Consider the following 21,070-nt stretch of genomic DNA (forward strand, 5'->3'; position numbering starts at 1 on the left):
GACTGCGACATTATGGCGGACACATCAGACATTTTTGACACTATTTTGGGACCATTGTCATTTATACAGAGATCAGTGCTATAAAAATGCAATGATTACTGTGTAAATGACACTGCCAGTGAAGGGGTTAACCACTAGGGGGCGGTGAAGGGGTTAAGTGTGTCCTAAGGAGTGATTCTAACTGTGGGGGGGAGGGGCTAGACCTCACATGACAGTGATCACTTCTCCCAATGACAGAGAGCAGTTATCTCTGTCCTGTCACTAGGCAGAACGGGGAACTGCTTTATTTACAAAAGCATCTCCCCATTCTACCTCTCCCTGACATGATTGCGGGCACCCGGCGGACATTAAGTCCGCGTGACCCATGGTCAAGGAGACCGCGGCGCGCGTGCCCACAGCACCGCTTCTTAAAGGGGACGTACCTGTACGCCTTTTTGACCACCAGTGCCATTCTGCCGACGTAAATCAGTGTGTGCTGGTCGGAAAGTGGTTAAACACCGAGGAGAACAGAAGGTATTGATGGAGTGGCATACTGAGGTAAGGGAAGCTGCTGGTAGTAAAGGAGAGGTAACACACTGAGGTAAGGGAAGCTGCTGGTAGTAAAGGAGAGGTAACACACTGAGGTAAGTGAAGCTGCTGGTAGTAAAGGAGAGGTAACACACTGAGGTAAGTGAAGCTGCTGGTAGTAAAGGAGAGGTAACACACTGAGGTAAGGGAAGCTGCTGGTAGTAAAGGAGAGGTAACACACTGAGGTAAGTGAAGCTGCTGGTAGTAAAGGAGAGGTAACACACTGAGGTAAGTGAAGCTGCTGGTAGTAAAGGAGAGGTAACACACTGAGGTAAGGGAAGCTGCTGGTAGTAAAGGAGAGGTAACACACTGAGGTAAGGGAAGTTGCTGGTAGTAAAGGAGAGGTAACACACTGAGGTAAGGGAAGCTACTGGTAGTAAAGGAGAGGTAACACACTGAGGTAAGGGAAGCTGCTGGTAGTAAAGGAGAGGTAACACACTGAGGTAAGGGAAGCTGCTGGTAGTAAAGGAGAGGTAACACACTGAGGTAAGGGAAGCTGCTGGTAGTAAAGGAGAGGTAACACACTGAGGTAAGGGAAGCTGCTGGTAGTAAAGGAGAGGTAACACACTGAGGTAAGGGAAGCTGCTGGTAGTAAAGGAGAGGTAACACACTGAGGTAAGTGAAGCTGCTGGTAGTAAAGGAGAGGTAACACACTGAGGTAAGGGAAGCTACTGGTAGTAAAGGAGAGGTAACACACTGAGGTAAGGGAAGCTGCTGGTAGTAAAGGAGAGGTAACACACTGAGGTAAGGGAAGCTGCTGGTAGTAAAGGAGAGGTAACACACTGAGGTAAGGGAAGCTGCTGGTAGTAAAGGAGAGGTAACACACTGAGGTAAAGGGAATTGCTGGTACTGATGGCGACAGGTAATACTCTGAGTTACAAACAGCTGCTGCCAGTGTAGGAAGAGGTAATGTAATAGAGTAAGGCAAACTTCTTGAACTAAAGGAGCGTTAATACTCTAAAGTAAGAAGATCTGCTGGTGGTGAAGGATAGGTGATACTCTGAGATAAGGTGAATTGCTGGTTGTAAATAGGGGCAATACTCTGAAGTAAGGGGAATTGCAGGTGGTAAAGGTAAGGTAATGCACTGAGGTAAGAAAAACTGCTAGCGGTGTAGATGGGGTAATACACTGAAGTAAAGGAAGCTGCTGGAAGTGAAAGTGGGGTAATACACTGAGGTATAAGGAATTGCTGGTAGTAATGTGGAAGGGGGCGCTCTCTAAAATAAGAGGCTCTTCTGGTAGTGAAGGAGGTGTAATACATTGAGGGTATAGGAATCTGCTGGCAGTGTAGGAGGGGTAATACTCTGGGGTAAGGTAAATTGCTGGTTGTGAATAGGGGGTAATACTCTGAGGTAAGGTGAATTGCTGGGGAGGGGGGCTCTCTAAATAAGAGGATCTTCTGGTAGTGAAAGAGGTGTAATACATTGAGGGTCTAGGAAGCTGCTGGTAGTGTAGGAGGGGTAATATTCTGAGGTAAGGTGAACTGCTGGTGGTGAATGTAATACTCTGAGGTAATGTGAATTGCTGGTTGTGAAGGAGGTGTAATACTCCGAAGTAAGGTGAATCACTGTTTGTGAATAGGGGGTAATTTTCTGAGGTAAGGTGAATTGCTGGTGGTGAATAGGGGGTAATACTATAAGGTAAGGTGAATTGCTGGTTGTGAAGGAGGTGTAATATTCTGAGGTAAGGAGAATTTCTAGTAGTTTATAGAGGGAAATACTCTGAGGTAAGGTGAACTACTGGTTGTTAATGGGGTAATACTCTGGGATAAGGTGAATAGCTGGTGGTGAGTAGGGGGTAATTCTCTGAGGCAAGGTAAATTGCTGGTGGTGAATAGGGGGTAATTCTCTGAGGTAAGGTAAATTGCTGGTGGTGAATAGGGGGTAATTCTCTGAGGTAAGGTAAATTGCTGGTGGTGAATAGGGGGTAATTCTCTGAGGTAAGGTAAATTGCTGGTGGTGAATAGGGGGTAATTCTCTGAGGTAAGGTAAATTGCTGGTGGTGAATAGGGGGTAATTCTCTGAGGTAAGGTAAATTGCTGGTGGTGAATAGGGGGTAATTCTCTGAGGTAAGGTAAATTGCTGGTGGTGAATAGGGGGTAATTCTCTGAGGTAAGGTAAATTGCTGGTGGTGAATAGGGGGTAATTCTCTGAGGTAAGGTAAATTGCTGGTGGTGAATAGGGGGTAATTCTCTGAGGTAAGGTAAATTGCTGGTGGTGAATAGGGGGTAATTCTCTGAGGTAAGGTAAATTGCTGGTGGTGAATAGGGGGTAATTCTCTGAGGTTCCAGTGGAGTGGCTGTTTATCCCTGGGTCCAGGATCCCTTCAGCTGTTCACTGCTGTTATCAGAGCTAGCCTGGACTTCACTGAGAGGAACGCTGTTTACAGGAAAAATTTGCAAGTAGCTGTTTGTGTTCTTAACTGATTTACTGAAGTAATGGTTCTCAGTGAATCTCTGTTGTTGCTGTTATTATTATTATTGATGTGGGCAATAATATATATATATATAATATCACACCCAAAGAGGTACAGCAACCACAACTTCTAATCTAGACCGAATCAGATGTGGATCCCTGACGTCACGGGCTCTGCTGATGCCACTGCGTTGCTTTGATTTTATCCAAACGCTTTTAATGTCTTCTCAAATGTGAGTGACCATTTTAGCATTTTCAATAAATGTTTTACATCTAAACGGAATCACACTATGTGGCCCAATTTTTTCTCCTTTTGCTATATGTCACACTGAGAGGAACTGCTCACGAATTCCGGTTGCTATTCATATGGTGGATACTCACTGATGTCGCAATCATCACGGAACCACATCCGATTCGGTCTAGATTGGAAGTCGTGGTTGCTGTACCTCCATGGGTGTGTTACACCAAAAGTTTGGTTGACTCATCAGGCATACGCCTTGTTGGGTTCTACCTGTCTGGTAAGCCTCTTTCCTTACGGTGGTGGATTATCTACAGAAAAGTTCACATTCATTTATAGTCACCATTTTGATGTCACGTGTGAAAAAGGTGCCAGAATTAATGGATCAATATCATATGGCACTGCAATCGGAAAACGCATATTTGGTTGCCATTCATTTTTAATGGCACCTAGAAAGCGGTGCGGTTTTGCCGTGATAAATCATGCAGAAAACCGCAACACATGAAGCTTGTTGCCCAAAAAGGAGTAGGAGCTTCTTTTGAGTGATAATCTTCACACATTGTGGTTTGCCGTGATTGCTGTACGATTTATCATGGCAAAACCGCACTGCATTTAGATGCCATTAAAAATGATGGCACATGAATATGCTTTTTGCGACTGCAGTGCAGTTTGAGATCGCAGGCAGAATTGCATCTTTTCTCCCCGAGATCTCAAAATGGCAAATGTGAATAGAGCTGTAAAGCGGAGCTCCAGCCCCCCTCCAAAAATTTTAAGTCAGCAGCTACAAATACTGTAGCTGTTGACTTTTAATATTAGGACATTTACCGGTCCAGGGAGCCCGCAATGTCGGCACCCCAAGTTGATCCATCCATTGGCTCTCGGTTGCTGCCACCGCCATTCCTTGTAAGGGAAACCGGCAGTGAAGCCTTTCGGGCCAACTTTCTTGTGGCAAGGTCTCCCGGAAGTGGGGATGGGTACCTGTCAAAAACAGGCACCCACTCCCCCCGAAAGGTGCCAAATGTGGCACCGGAGGGGGGGAGGAGGCACTTTTGAGTAGAACTCTGCTTTAAGCCTCATACACGCGGTGAGCATATCGGATGAATGATCGTCCATCTCTTTGTGTATGCTAGTCTCGTATTGAAAATGAAGAGGTTACGCAGTTTACGAAAATTCTCATACGACAGAATACAACTTTGGATGTGATGTAATGTATTGCAGTGTATTTGTATTGTATTTTCAGATGAAAACTGCATTGATTAAATGTAAATCATACGATCTGGTATCATACAGTAAAAATTGTCGTGTTTGTCCCTTTGGATAATTTTGGATGAACTGTCGGGGATTGTCTATGGAAAGCTCTGTACTAATGATCAGATTATTGTATGATCGCTTTAAAAGCTGTATTTTTCATCTGATTTTCTGATGGCGTGTACGGCAGTGGTGGTGCGTCCATTAGGGGTGCCCGGGTGCCGCCCCCTCTGTCACGCCATACCCTCTGTGTAGAATGGATAGATTCATGCATAACATGAATCTATCCAATGTCTTTGTAGCCATCCCTTATTCAGGCGTTGGGCCCCTTTCCGGACGCCGGGCGCTTGAATTACATCGGCAGGAGTGTTTTTTTTTAAGCACCTGATTAGAGCCACAGGCTCTAGTAGTCTTCAAAAAGGTGGACTTGGAGCGCAGAGCATTGGGCTCAGAGCCCACCCAGGTGTGTTAGAAAAATGAATATCCGCTTTTCTAACACTTAATTGCCTCTCAGCCAATCAGGAGACGTGGGTCTAATACCTGTCCCCGAATTGGCTGAAGGCACAGGTGCTCCAATTCAACGCCTAGCAGGAAAGAAGAAGAGACAAATGGAGGACACAGAAGCCGCCACCTGACCCGCTGCTCATCCCACAGCTCACCGCCATCACCCGCTGCCTGATCCCCCACCAAGATGGGGTAAGTGTCGGGCAGGCAGCAAGCGAGCGGGGGGGACACAGTGGCTGCATTTGACGGGCACAGTGGCTGCATTTGGCGGCACAGTGGCTGCATTTGATGGGCACAGTGGTGGCATTTGATGGGCACGGTGGCTGCATTTGACGCACGGTGGCTGCATTTGACGGGCACAGTGGCTGCATTTGACGGGCACAGTGGCTGCATTTGACGGGCACAGTGGTGGCATTTGACGGGCACAATGGCTGCATTTGATGGGCACGGTGGCTGCATTTGATGGGCACGGTGGCTGCATTTGACGGGCACAGTGGTGGCATTTGATGGGCACAGTGGCTGCATTTGACGGGCACAGTGGCTGCATTTGACGGGCACAGTGGTGGCATTTGATGAGCACAGTGGCTGCATTTGACGGGCACAGTGGCTGCATGTGACGGGCACAGTGGCTGCATTTGACGGGCACAGTGGCTGCATTTTATAGGCACGGTGGCTGCATTTGACGGGCACAGTGGCTGCATTTGACGGGCACAGTGGTGGCATTTGACAGGCACAGTGGCTGCATTTGATAGGCACAGTGGCTGCATTTGATAGGCACAGTGGCTGCATTTGATGCGCACAGTGGCTGCATTTGACGGGCACAGTGGCTGCATTTGACGGGCACAGTGGCTGCATTTGATGCGCACAGTGGCTGCATTTGACGGGCACAGTGGTGGCATTTGACGGGCACAATGGCTGCATTTGATGGGCACGGTGGCTGCATTTGATGGGCACGGTGGCTGCATTTGACGGGCACAGTGGCTGCATTTGACAGGCACAGTGGTGGCATTTGATGGGCACAGTGGCTGCATTTGACGGGCACAGTGGCTGCATTTGACGGGCACAGTGGTGGCATTTGATGAGCACAGTGGCTGCATTTGATGGGCACAGTGGCTGCATGTGACGGGCACAGTGGCTGCATTTGACGGGCACAGTGGCTGCATTTTATAGGCACGGTGGCTGCATTTGACGGGCACAGTGGCTGCATTTGACGGGCACAGTGGTGGCATTTGACAGGCACAGTGGCTGCATTTGATAGGCACAGTGGCTGCATTTGATGCGCACAGTGGCTGCATTTGACGGGCACAGTGGCTGCATTTGATGCGCACAGTGGCTGCATTTGACGGGCACAGTGGTGGCATTTGACGGGCACAGTGGCTGCATTTGAGGGGCACAGTGGCTGCATTTGACGGACACGGTGGCTGCATTTGAGGGGCACAGTGGCTGCATTTGATGCGCACAGTGGCTGCATTTGACGGGCATAGTGGTGGCATTTGACAGGCACAGTGGCTGCATTTGATAGGCACAGTGGCTGCATTTGATGCGCACAGTGGCTGCATTTGACGGGCACAGTGGTGGCATTTGATAGGCACAGTGGCTGCATTTGATGCGCACAGTGGCTGCATTTGATAGGCACAGTGGCTGCATTTGATGCGCACAGTGGCTGCATTTGACGGGCACAGTGGCTGCATTTGATGGGCACAGTGGCTGCATTTGACGGGCACAGTGGCTGCATTTGATGGGCACAGTGGCTGCATTTGACGGGCACAGTGGCTGCATTTGATGGGCACAGTGGCTGCATTTGACGGGCACAGTGGCTGCATTTGATGGGCACAGTGGCTGCATTTGACGGGCACAGTGGCTGCATTTGATGGGCACAGTGGCTGCATTTGACGGGCACAGTGGCTGCATTTGACGGGCACAGTGGCTGCATTTGATGCGCACAGTGGCTGCATTTGACGGGCACAGTGGCTGCATTTGATGGGCACAGTGGCTGCATTTGATGGGCACAGTGGCTGCATTTGATGGACACGGTGGCTGCATTTGAGGGGCACAGTGGCTGCATTTGAGGGGCACGGTGGCTGCATTTGATGGGCACAGTAGTGGCGGCATTTGATGGGCATGGTGTTTGCATTTTATAGGCACGGTGGCTGCATTTGATGGGCACAGTGGTGGCATTTGATGGGCTTTTCAGTATTTTTTAATTTGTTTGCACCCCCAAAATTTTTGAGCACCAGCCACCACTGGGGGCTTTACTGATCAATACACAAGTTTCCATACATGTGTGTGTACAGGACCATTACAAACAATGGGCTGTATTTCGATCAGTAAGAAAGATGCCAGAATGCCTAAACAGGTGATCGCAGGGTGAGTGGAGGGAGGAGGCGGGTGATGTACGATTGGTCGGGTCTATGGAGACATTATAGCAGCCAGGGGTCACGCAGAGCGACCACATCCACGTAACGTGTCAGCACGTAGACGGTATGTATGACTGTTCATCTACACGTAGAATCAGGCGATGAGAGCGCTGCGTAGGTAACTATAGGTCTCCTCCTCCTCCTCCTCTTCTTCTCCAGGAGTGAATGGTCGGTGAATCCCCCGGGGCTCTGCCTGTCATTCACACACAGCGCACTTGTAGTGCAGCAGACTCGCAGTCAGCAGATTGCTGGCGGCCAATGGACGTGCCTGCATCGTGTGGCACCAAATTTCTCTGAGCCAATAGGCGGCGGCGCTGTTCCTGGAATAAATTTGCAGGCTGTATTATCATTTCTCCGTCACCAGCAGCAGCAGAGAGAGGCAGAGCCGTGCTGGGGATCAGAGGAGACAGGAGCTACTGACATCTCTTCACCACCCAACTACAGGACAACAACCCGACCATTGTCCTCTACAGCTGGAGGAAGAAGCCCCATCCTCACCTAGATACACCAGGTACACTCACAATACTCCCCCCTCCCCAGGTACTCCTAATACTCCTCTCATTATTACTCGGGCTGCTCCTGCAGAGGAATGACGACATGACATGGTGGATCAACCCCCCTTTTCTCTGCTCTCTTCATGTATACATGGACTTGTCATGTACACGGAGCAATTATCTATTCTGAACCATTGATTCCATAGGACTTTTTAAAAAAATATATATATTTTTTATTTTTATTTATTTTTTTATTTTTTTCATGTAATTAGCTACATTGGATGTCTTTGAGATGGGATCAGTATATCGTGTATGTCCCCTGTGTGTAGTGATGTTCTATGTGGGCATCCATGAGAAGGCTGAATGAGTGGGGTGATATTCATGGTCATGGAGGAGAGGGGAGAGGAGAGGAGAGGAGGGGAGAGGAGAGGAGAGGGGGGTGGTCTATATAGGACACACTGCGCTTAGGATGTGATGGAGCTGATTCATTCTAGGTTAATGAAAATGTAGCAGAGAACGCCACTTTCAGGTCTATTTATAGCAACGTTAAGCCTAACAGAACAAATTGTCATTTCACAGCCCTATTCCCTCGCCTTCCTTAGGCTTTGATGATCTATTCTGCCCTCTTTTTTCTCTACTCCGCATGACAACAGCAATACTGCCTTTCTTAACGACTGAATGGAAAGAGGGAATGTGCAGGCTTGCCGTTTACAAGAAACAATGCCATATTTCAGGAAAGTTCTGTTGCAACCGTCATCTTTTGTTTGTATGTGTATATAGTTCACCTGATCCCTTGTTGTACATTCATCTGGAAACCATGTTTATGGTGAAACGCAGCGAGTGTCATACAGGCCTTTGCTCAGACACATTTAGGTGCTGCAGTCATTTTTTTTTTCACATGTGTAATAACAGCTCTGATGCAATGTGGTGTGTCAGGATTACAGTGGCCAACATCAGACATCACTGAGAGGGCCAGATCCACTGCGATTGTAAGCTCACTTGCTGGGCCACCCATCTCTAGCAATGCAGGAGAGCTGCCTTTTCCTGATTTACTAAAATAGACCATGATGCACTGTACATGTGCATGGAATGACTGGAAATCTGTTCATTCACATTCAATAAGATTGTTGTGTTAGGATTTTAGGCTCTCTTGCTGGACCTTGATTTTTGGGAACAGGGATTCCATACTCTGATTTACTAAAACTGAACACAGTTGACATGTACAAATTCATTAAAGTCATGTTTACACGTCCATGGTTGTAACATATATTTATTTCCATCTGGGGATCAGGGATTTTAAAACAAGTATAATTATTTTAGGAACGTATTAATGCAGTTGTAATGTACATCATTTAGGTAAAATACACTCACCAGCCACTTTATTAAGTACACCTTGCTAGTACTGGGTTGGACCCCCTTTTGCCTTCAGAACGACCTTAATTCTTTGTGGCATAGATTCAACAAGGTGTTGGAAACATTCCTCAGAGATTTTGGTCCATATTGACATGATAGCATCACGCAGTTGCTGCAGATTTGTCGGCTGCACATCCATTATGGGAATCTCCCGTTCCACCACATCCCAAAGATGCTCTATTGGATTGAGATCTGGTGACTGTGGAGGCCATCGGAGTACATTGATCTCATTGTCATTTTCAAGAAACCAGTGGTGAGATGATTTGATCTTTGTGGCATGGTGTATTTTCCTGCTGGAAGCAGCCATCAGAAGATGTGTACACTGTAGTCATAAAGGGATGGACAAGGTCAGCAACAATACTCAGGTAGGCCGTGGTGTTTAAACAATGCTCAGTTGGTACTAAGGAGCCCAAAGTGTGCCTAGAAAATATCCCTCACACCATTACACCAGCCTGAACCGTTGATACAAAGCTGGATGGATCTATGCTTTCATATTGTTTACGCCAAATTCTTACCATACCATCTGAATGTCGCAGCTGAAATCGAGACTCATCAGACCAGGCAACGTTTTTCCAATCTTCTATTGTCCAATTTTAGTGTGAATTGTAGCCTCAGTCTCCTGTTCTTAGCTGAGATGAGAAGCACCTGGTCTTCTGCTGCTGTAGCCCATCAGCTTCAAGATTCGATGTGCCGTGTGTTCAGAGATGGCATTCTGCACATCTTGGTTGTAACAAGTGGTTATTGAACCAGTCTGTCCATCCTCCTCTGACCTCTGACATCAATAAGACATTTTCATCCACACAACAGCCGCTCACTGAATAGTTTCTCTTTTCTGATCATTCTCTGTAAACTCTAGAGATGATTGTGTGTGAAAATCCCAGTAGATAAGCAGTTTTTGAAATATTCAGACCAGTCTGTCTGGCACCAACAACCATGCCACGTTCAAAGTCACTTAAACCCCATTTCTTTCCCATTCTGATGCTCGGTTTGCATTACGGCAAGTCGTCTTCACCACATCTAGATGCATTAAGTTCTTGCCATGTGATTGCTGATTAGCAATTTGTGTTACCAAGAAATTGAACAGGTGTACCTAATAAAGTGGCCGGTGAGTGTACATTCCTGCAATTTAGTTGGAAGCAAAACTCCATGCAAGAAGTTAAAGTGATAGTCAAGGTTTTTTTTTTTTTTTTTTTCTTAAAATGAAAAAATAAGTTTTACTTACCTGCTTTGTGCAATGATAGTCACTTACCTCCTCTTTGGCAGTCGCTCGCCTGTACTGTCCGCTTCTCCTTCCTCCGTGTGCTTCCTTAGCAAGCCGTGTGCAAGGGTGGTTTACAGTCTGGGCGCACTCACAATACGGGCTGTGTGTGTCCATAGACACCCACAGTGTCGGTAAGCAGCTTTCTGACTCCCTCCTCACAGGAGTTTGACTGACAGCAGAGTGTTCATACTCACAAAACCGATAAAGCATTTTTTTTGTGTAGAGTGAAATATACCTGGTTGAGCCTGCCTTCATCTGTCCTCTACTGAGCATGCTCATATTTCACTTCCCTTCTAAGTTCTTTATTTCCTCTTTTTGCTTTATCTGTGCAGCCCACATGACTACAGAATCACACATGTGGGCATATACATGGTGGTAAATAACACTCCTCTCCCTCCCTCCCCTTCCATGTCCTATGGCTAAACACTATGGGGGCGGGATATAGTGTGCTGATTACATTCACTAAGACACTCACAAAAAAGCTTAGTTTAATATAAATCAGTATTAAATATATCTACTGTAATCACTATTACCTGTAAAGTAAAAAAAGAGCCTTGGATGCAGATGCTATCTGAAAAGATAGTGTCAATCATCTTTGACTCCACCTACACCATATTAATTCACAAAAAATACACATTTGATGTTTAATAAAGATCTATAGGAAGCTATCAAACCGTTATTTGATATTTATAATTTAATTTCAATTGCTCTTCTCAAACTGTTTATTTTTTTGTCATGTGACTGGCACAACGCCAATCAAGGTTGGCCAGACACAGACTCACACAGTAGAGGGCATACATCAGCACAGTAATAGAAGCCTCTCCCAAAGATCTTTCCCTGCAGATGCCAAAAAAACAGGGAAAAAATCATATGACCACACAACAGTGCTGCGGAAATAAGGTACTTAGAGGATTTTTTAAATAAACAAAATACAGTGGCATAATATATACGATTTATGTAAACAAATTATGGCAATTTAGGCTCCTTTCACACTTATGTGACTTTTCCTGCAACTTTAGACATCTGAGTCACATGACAAGTCGTACCCCATTATTCCCAATGATAACCATTCATATCTGTGTAACTTCAAGTCGCACCAACTTCTAAGTAGTCTCTGTACTGCTTTGGTCCGACTTGGATGCGACTTGGGGTCCATAGACCTCAAGATTACACAGGCATACCCAGAAGTCGCAGCAAAGTTGCGGCAGCAAAGTCGTGGCAAAATCGCGACTTTCAGGTCACGGCAGTGTGAAAGGGGCCTTAACACTTCTCTGTTTAGTATCACTTAACTCTCCTGTCAGCAAGCTTTCAGTGATAGATTGACAGCGCTGTATAGTGCAGTGGTACTTGATTGGTCTGCAGTGCCGCTACTCCCAGTCTGCACATTGCTGTGCAGGGATTATAGGATGCTAAGACAAAAGTTATTGTAGGTGCTAATAGTGTACATTCTGTATGCAAAATACATTTAAAGTGATTGTAAAGGGTCGTTTTTTTTTGTTTTTTTTCCAAATAACAAACATGTTTTGCACAGAGTAGCCCCGAACATCCTCTTCTGGGGTCCCCCGGCGGCTCTCACAGCTCCTCCCCACATCAGATAACCCCCTAGGAGAAGCGCTCTCCCGAGGGGGTTACATTGGGGGCGCGCTCCCGAGTCCAGCATTTGTGTCCATAGACACGAATGCCGGACTCGGCCCCGCCCCCTGGCGCCCGCATGATTGGATTTGATTGACAGCAGCAGGAGCCAATGGCTGCGCTGCTATCAATCTATCCAATCAAGAGTCGGGACCCCGTGGAGAGATGGACATCGCATCCCCGGTGAGGAGATGAAGGGGTTCAGGTAAGTAAAATGGGGGGCTGGGGGCCGGTGACTGCCAGGAGTTTTTTCACCTTAATGCATAGGATGCATCCTATGCATCTCCTAATTTATCAGTACCATCAAGTAGCTCTGAGGCTTCTACTACTTTTGGCTGCTTAGCTTTCTGTGTTTTCAATGGGGTTTTCAAGGCTGGACCAATCAGGCATGGAGCAGCCCACCTCAAAAACAGGGCTGGACGACCTCATACTGAAATGAAATAAGCAGCCCTCCAGTTGGTGTTAGTTCTTGTAAAACACTGTCGAAAAAGCTGATCAACATGCATAGGATGCATTAAGGTGAAAAAACACAAAGGTTTGCAACCCCTTTAACTTTTTTTTTTTGTAACACATAACTGGATTAAATGTTGATCTGTTATATCTTCCCGAAGATGGGCTGTAATGGAGATCTGTGCTAATAAAATGTAGTCTGTCATTGCTGAACTCTTCATATGAAAATGCTACTTGCCTGGCTATAATTCTGATCAAGTAGCCTTGGTGCTTTAAGTCGCCAACCTGGAAAAAGCACAAAATAGGGGAGTTTAACTTTACTTCAGATTAAAGTAGCTGTAGAAATAGAAGGCTGGCACAATACTTGTTGTGGGTCAGTAACTCAGTAAGTTTTGAAGTTAGAGAAAGCCAAACAACTAGCAATTTAGAAGGTCAGAAATGGAAGCCTGTGTATCTCTTTTAGCACAAGTTTCCTTGAAAAAACTGATAATTGTCATCTAGTATTTCATGTATTTTTTTTTTGTCAGTAGCATTTCATTTATATTTATATTTGAAAAACTTAATACTACTGTCATGATACTCCTTTCTTGGAAACTAGTTGATCAGCTTTTTTGACAGTGTTGTACAAGAACTAACACCAACTGGAGGGCTGCTTATTTCATTTCAGTATGAGGTCGTCCAGCCCTGTTTTTGTGGTGGGCTGCTCCATGCCTGATTGGTCAAGCCTTGAAAACCCCATTGAAAACACAGAAAGCTAAGCAGCCAAAAGTAGTAGAAGCCTCAGAGCTACTTGATGGTACTGATAAATTAGGAGATCAGTGGGGTTCCAAGTAGGACAGAAATACCGCATGTGGACAGGTTTTCCACTTTCTTTATGAAAATGAAATATCACATCTCTAATCCAACATTTTCTCATAAAGTCTTGTTTTTTTTTTTCTTTAAAAATAACAAGCACGTTAAATTGACCTACTTTGTGCAATGGGTTTGCACAGAGCAGCCCAGGTCCTTACTTTTCTCTGGTCTCTTGGTCCCTCCCCCCTGCTGAGTGCACCCAAGTCGAGCCGCAGCTCTCTGTCCATTCGGACGTGAATCTGCAGTTTGGCCCCACCCCCTCTCTCTCCTAATAGGCTAACTGACCTTGATTGACAGCAGCAGTGGACATTGTTGGATCGAGATGGGGCTCAGGTAAGTGTTAGGGGGGCTGCTACACACAGGAGGTTTTTTTTTATCCTAATGCATTCAACGCATTAAGATAAAACACCTTCTGCCTGTAGAATGACTTTAACTCTAATATAGTAAAAAAACAGTAAAACATTTGCTAATGTGGACCTGAAGTCTAAACTTTTGAGCCAGTTTGATAAAATTAGCATCCAAATACTTTCCATTTGGTCTCTGGGCTGCTCATACAAAGGCAATGCCTCTGACATTTTCTGTCTCTGAAGTCTCTGGCTTTAGACTGGAAACAAAGGGGACTCTGCAGCTTGTAGGACCCAGAGAGAGACTGTGCCAGATCACAGGTAAGTGTTTGGGTGCTCTGTTTAGCTTATAATATGAAGAATGTAGGGAAAGGAGGGCATATGAATCTAAAATCAAATTCTGACAAAATGTTCCATTTAAGCTTTCAATAATATTCATTAAACCTTCCACTGCTTGTGCATATACATGCCCATGTACATAAGTCTAAATTAGCCTTCAGCCAGATGCCTTCCATTTTCTTCACGTTGCAGTTACTAACTATGCAGACCTCATCTGTAATCCACACGCATGCTTGCCGGATATCAGATATATGTATATAATGATCTATCATATAATTAATTACTCTCACTTTCATTATGTGCAGTTTGAAAAGCATAGCTGTGCTGAAATCAGTGGAGAGGGCAGCCTATCTTTATAATAATGTGAAAAAGTAAATGTATTTATTGGTTTTGGGTGTGTAGTGCTAATTATGGGAAATTAAAAAAAATATTTTGAATTTGTTTACAAAATGTATACTTTACAATTTTCTTTTTACGTTCAACAACTGCTTCCAACAAATCTAAAATGTATAAAGGCCTTGTGCAGGATGAAGCCATCTTTAGGATGAAGAATTTGTGGCTTCAGCCAGCACCAGGCAAGCAGATTTCTCTCTTGAGATGGAATGACTGGGGAGACAACTGCCTATCGTCTTTTGCACTAGGACCAACCACTATTTGTTGTATGGCTTTCCTGGTGGGCTGAAGCAACTCAAATGTAGTTATTGTTTCTCCTTTCTTCTCATGAAGAAGAGGGAAGTATCCGCCAGTTTAAACAGAGATTACAAATTATAAAAATCTCCATGTGCTATATAGCTAGCACTTTTAATATCAATATTGGCTCCTAGTGGTACTCAATAGGGTCTGATCAGTACATCTAAGCCGGCCTGCTTTACTTATTGTTCAAGTGATCATGACAGAGATTGGTCGCCAGGCACTGCCTTGTTTGCATTCCGAGAAAATATGATTAAGCAGGCATCAGTTTGCCAGTGAGGAGGAAAGAACAAGACTCATCCTTATTGGTTGTATGAGCTGAAGTAAATAAGACTTAGCACTCCATAGAAAAGACTGCCATTGCTATATGTAATATGGATAAAAGCATTTTGACATTTTTGTCCAAGAATTCTTTATCCTTCACTATAGCATCAATATCACAATAATCTATAGTATTATGTCATAAGTAAAATAATGGCTCTTCCATTTTTGGAAAAATAGGTCTCTGAAATGTGTCTCTTTGTTATGTCTCTTGCCTATTTATAGCATTGGCAATGAGTCGTGCCACTGTAAAATATTGGTAACTTGGCAACCAGTTTATAAATTATTGCATAAAAATGGTTAATACTAGGGCACAGTTATCTGTATCAAGGTAGGCTTGGAAGATGGTCATCAGCAGACTAGATGTTCTGCTCAGATAATCATTTGGAACCCAAACATCTCTAAGGCCCCATACACACTTATTAGATTTTCTGCAGATTTTTGTCTTCAGATTTACCAAAACCATGTAGTGCAAGGACCTGCCTGATTGCATACACATTGAAACTCTTAAGGTTTGACTTTATATTATATGGTTTTGGTAAATCTGAAGACAAAAATCTGCAGGAAATCTAATAGTGTGCATGGGGTCTTAGTCTGAAGGTAGCTTCCATATTTTACATGTACAGTATGTATACTTAGAACAGTCTGTTTATTTTATAGTTCTCTAGGGAAACCTGTCTGGCTTGAGATTTGTCTTTCATGTAAAAGTGCATTTTAGTATTTAATATAGTGGGTCTGTCACATATAAATGTGAGAAAAAAACATGATAAGGCTTTATAGAAATTTCAAATATATTAACTACAGTGTATTTTCATAGATATAATATTGTGAAAGAATTAATAGCTATAATAGTAGGAAGAAAACGCCTTGTAGTGGTAATACAATGTTTACTGGGTTGCAAACAAACTGTTACATCATCATCATCACAAGGTAAAAAGGATCCCCTTTCTTGTCTGAAAATGGATTGTGAAAGAACGTATCTACTTACTGTATTCATCATCTTCCCCTTCTCAGTAAATGATTGGTGGCTGGAATTGAGAATCGCCTACTACCTACTGTATCTTATCTGCATGTTGAGCCTCCTAACTGAGCTATTCCTTTTGGAGGAAGATCCTCTTCCTTGATACACAAGCTCAGCACAGTAGTGGCTCATGATATGGAGTTCCTGTTAGCCCACCCTGAACCTGTGGACCATAGAGTGACCCATTCAAAAGACCTGTCTACAGCTTGTAATTGTTCAGTTTCCGTGGTCACCAATTTTAAAAGTAATGGGTATGAAAAGGAACCCTGTAGTGGTAATTTATAAGCCACCCACCTCTTACCACCAGTGTTAAAAGGGAGGAACATTATAGGTCACCAAACACTGACAGCCCAACCCCACATTTTTTTTTTTATTCAAGTCTTATTAACCCCATACTGTAAGTATATACTTAGCTGTTTTTTTTTCTCAGTAGCATTTGAATTGTTGCTTAAAGTGGTTGTAAACCCTTACAACACACTTTTACCTACAGGTAAGCCTATATTAAGGCTTACCTGTAGGTGCTATAAATATCTCCTAAACCTACACTGTTTAGGAGAAATTTACAATTCCCCGTACAAGGTTTTATTCTGCGCATGCGCTGACCTATTCGGCGCATGCGCACTTTAGAAATCTCACGCTGTGCCGTTCCAAGGGAAGGTCGTGCTGTGACTGGCGGCTCTCTCACGCACGGGCGGGAGTGACGTCACACGACTCTGGCCGGTCACAGAGCCAGAGTCCGCGACCCCGGAAGGAAGATGGACACTTCCAGCCGGTGAGGAAATCAGGGACATCGCAGGCTCCTGTGTCAGGTAAGTGACACATAATGGGCTACTATGCGATGCATAGTAGCCCATTATGCTTAACTTTTGCAGGGAAACAAAGAGGAAGTAAACCCATCAGGGTTTACTTCCTCTTTAAAACATACATTTTTACATCTAGGTGACATTGAATCATGGTGGGATTAGCATACTAAAATAAGTGCTTTATTCATAAATAATGTATATTCTTTATTGTTAATTCTCTGTTAAAGCCAAAAGGGGAAGCCCCGCTTGTTCACACCCACCCCACCCTCCACTGCCACATTTGGCACTTTTTTGGGGGGGGGGGGGGGGGGGCGAATACCTGGTTTTGACAGGTACCTGCTCCAACTTCCAAGTAAGATCGCCACAGAGATCTACGAGCATTTCCAGCCCCTACTCCCCCCCCCCCCCCATTCAGAAAGCGCATCGCGACTGGCACATGCACAGTAGGAAACTGGCTGTGAAGCCTGAAGGCTTCACTGCTGGTTTCCCTTACTTATGCCCCGTACACACGAGCGGAATTTCCGTCGGAAAAATCTTGGATGGCTTTTCTGACGGAATTTGGCTCAAGCTTGCGCACACACGGTCACACAATGGATAGTAAATAAATAAATGTAGCGCTGTGTGCAAAATTATAAATTTAAAGTGCAAATCTCTAAAATAAATAAATCCTACATATAAATGAATAGTCCATAAATTGAAAAAATGAAGAAATAAAACATGAAAAACTCTTCTTGTGATCAGTGTATCCACGCAATTCCACCACAGTGATTGTTCGTCCTCAGAAGGAGTGCACACCACCACCAGTAAAAATGCGCGCTCACCTCCCAGATGTATCAAAACTCATATGCAGATCTCCCCACAAGCTCTTTGCTCTCACTTCCTCTTCCCAATCAATGGTGGGTAATCCAGATGGCTCTTTTCTTAATGGTAACTCAGCTCATTAATAACCAGACACGATCACACAAAACTTCTCGGAACTTTCGACCGCCAAGAACGCGGTGGCGTACAACACTATGATGAGCGAGAAAATGAAATTCAATGCTTCTGAGCATGTGTCGAATTGTTTCCGAGCATGCGTGATTTTTTGCGCGTCCGAATTGCATACAGACAAACGCATTTTTGGATAGGAACTTTTTCCGACCGAAAAATACAGAACATGCTCTCAATCTTTTGCTGGCTGGAATTCTGCCAGCAAAAGTCCGATGGAGCATACACACGGTCGCAATTTCCGACCAAAAGCTCTCATCAGACTTTTGCTGACGGAATTTCTGCTCGCGTGTATGGGGCATTACAATGCCGGCGCCTGCAGCCAAAGCTAATTGATGAATGGGCTCAGGGTGCCGACATCGAGGGATCCCTGGACAGGTAAGAGTCCTTATATTAAAAGTCAGCAGCTACAGTATTTGTAGCTGCTGACTTTTACATTTTTTTTTCCAGACTGGAGCTCCTCTTTAAAAAAAAAAAAAAAAAAATACTTCTCATTCCTTGGGGCTTTTAGGTAGTTTTTCAGGTAACATTTATGATATACATACAGTATTTTTGATTCCTTTCTTTGCAAGAATAGATAGCTGTTATATGCAGGAAGTGTGATACACTTCCAAGTACTTCCTGCAGGTTATTAGTTCACACATGTGCACACCACTTGCGTCCTGCATCAAATTATCCTCTCTGTTATGGTCCGGATATGAATGGCTAGATCCATGATAATACGTGTTTCTAGTTTCATCAATCAATATTTTTATATCTGTCATTCAACAAAAATATATTTCCTCTATGTCAGGTACAAACAGGTACAAAATCTAGCGACTCTAGTCAGATAAAGCCCTATAAAGCATAGTCCAATTTGCTCCAGTGGGGGGAGAAAATGCTCCCTCCTGATCCCTTGAAAGAAATCAGATATTCCCTGGATCAACAATCTTTAATGTGTTTACATATAAATGTTAATATCCAGTTATATTTGGTGCATTTAGGAATGCATAACATACTTTTTTAAAACAATCTACCAAGTTGGGATAAACTATTTCTTGAGGGAGTCTATTCCAAATTTACACAGCTCTTACTGTGAAGAAGCCTTTCTGTATGTGGTGGTTTAATTTCTTTATCCAGGCAAAAAGAGTACCCCCTGTCCTTTATAATCACCATAAAGTAAATAACTCTGCACCAAGTTCATTATATGAACCAGTATAAGCCTATAGATTTTTGCTTACACATTAGCAGTGTGTGGGGGGTCTCCAAGCTTTCTAAACAAAGGGCAAGATAACAGTCCTTCAAGCTTTGAGGGGGTCGGACTGCGGCCAGTGATGCCCTGGCATCAGTGGGAGTAAGTAATGCCCCATCATTGGTATTATTAGGAGGAATAGTGCCTCACTGTTGGTATGAGTGGGAGAAATAATGCCCCAATGATGGTGTCAGTGGGAGGAATTGTGCCTATCATTGGTGTTAGTTGGAGGAAAAGTGTCCCAAGGACCTGATAAAGGCAAGCAAAGCACCGCATCTGGCCTTCGGGCCACAATTTGGAGACCACTGGCCTACACTATTGTTTTTTAACAAAAACTTTCCTATGCGGATCAAACTCTCAAGTTTCTCCCGACTAAAGAGGTTAAACTAACCAGTCTGTAGTTAACTTGGTAACTTTGATACCTTTTTAAATATGGGAACCACATTGTACTTGTGCCATTCAGGTGGCACAAGCCAGTCATTAACCATTTAACAACTGTCCTATAGTGGCCGTTCTGTGCAGAGTCATATATATATATATATATATATATATGTGTGTGTGTGTGTGTGTGTGTGTGTGTGTGTGTGACTCTGCACTTCTGGCTTCTGGGTAGGGAGCGAGCTCGTGGCCCTTCTGCTGATCAGTGGATTCTGGCCAATGGATGTCTGCTGGTACCCCCCCGAACATCAAGGAGAGAGGCTGGATGGAGCTCTGCATATGTAAACAAGGCAGAACTCCGTTCTGACAAGGGGAAGTGATGGATTTTCTTTCCCTTTTCTTTCCCAAAGCAGGGAAAAAATCCATCACACCCCTTAGTAAAAGCAGCACACAGTACACAAAAACACTGGATAGGCACACATTTAACCCTTTGGTAGCCCTAGATGTTTAACCCCTTCCCAGTCAGTGACAGTACATATTTTTAGTGTCACAAAGTGTCAGAATGTCCAGAAGTGTCAGAATGATCGCTATCAGTACTAGTATAAAAAAAATTAAATAAATAAAAAATCCAATATGTATCCCATAGTTTGTAGACTCTGTAACTTTTGCACAAACCAATTAATATACGCTTATTGGGAATTTTTTTTAATAAAAATATGTGGCAGAATATAAATTGGCCTAAATTTATGAAGAAATTAGATTTTTTTAAAAATGTGTTATTGGATATGCTTTATAGCAGAAAGTAAAAAATATTCATTTTTTTTTCAAAATTGTCAAAATATTTTTGTTTATAGCACAAAAAAATAAAAACCCCAATGGTGATCAAATACCACCAAAAGAAAGCTCTGTTTGTGGGGAAAAAAATACATAACTTTTATTTGGCTACATCGTTGCATGACCGCACAATTGTCAATTAAATTGACGCATTACAAAAAATGGCCTGATCATGAAGGGGGTAAATCTGGAGGTCAAGTGGTTAAAGAATCTTTAGAATTGAAAATCCCACATCCATGCACAAGTGGACATTACACTTATGAATGCAGTGTTCCGACCGGAAGTTACACTTACAAATGCAGTGTTGCGCCTTACGAACAACTTCGACTTACGAACAAACCTACAGTCCTTATGGTGTTCATAACTCAGGGACTTCCTGTATACTTAAATCCCAAAAGAGGGGAGGGACCTCTGTGTACTATGATGTACTCCAAGAAAAGGATTTTACAGGTAAGCTGTAATAAAAATCCTATTTTCTTTATCGTACATCATGTGACACAGAGCAATGCTACTTGAGGGGATGGAGAGACAACCCGCAGGGTACCCCCAGACTTGAGGACTTATACTGCTGCCTGCAGCACACTGCGCCCGAAGGCGATATCCTCATACCTCCGTACATCCACCTGATAAAA

General features: G+C 44.0%; 1 protein-coding gene across 2 annotated transcripts in view; it reads left to right on the forward strand.

Annotated features, from left to right (window-relative positions):
• The window catches only part of LOC141106129 (acyl-CoA desaturase-like), an 83,807-nt gene that overhangs the window by 14,654 nt on the left and 48,083 nt on the right, over window positions 1-21,070 (forward strand). Inside the window, exon 1 of one of the 2 annotated variants that reach the window (XM_073596578.1) lies at window positions 7,574-7,899. The exons of the other annotated variant lie outside the window; for it this stretch is intronic. The gene's annotated coding sequence lies outside the window, so the exon portion shown is untranslated. Of the gene's footprint in view, window positions 1-7,573; window positions 7,900-21,070 lie in introns of those variants that run through there. 2 annotated transcript variants of the gene reach the window in all.

The sequence above is a fragment of the Aquarana catesbeiana genome, linkage group LG08 (assembly GCF_042186555.1).
Source record: "Aquarana catesbeiana isolate 2022-GZ linkage group LG08, ASM4218655v1, whole genome shotgun sequence".
NCBI classification, from domain to species: domain Eukaryota; kingdom Metazoa; phylum Chordata; class Amphibia; order Anura; family Ranidae; genus Aquarana; species Aquarana catesbeiana.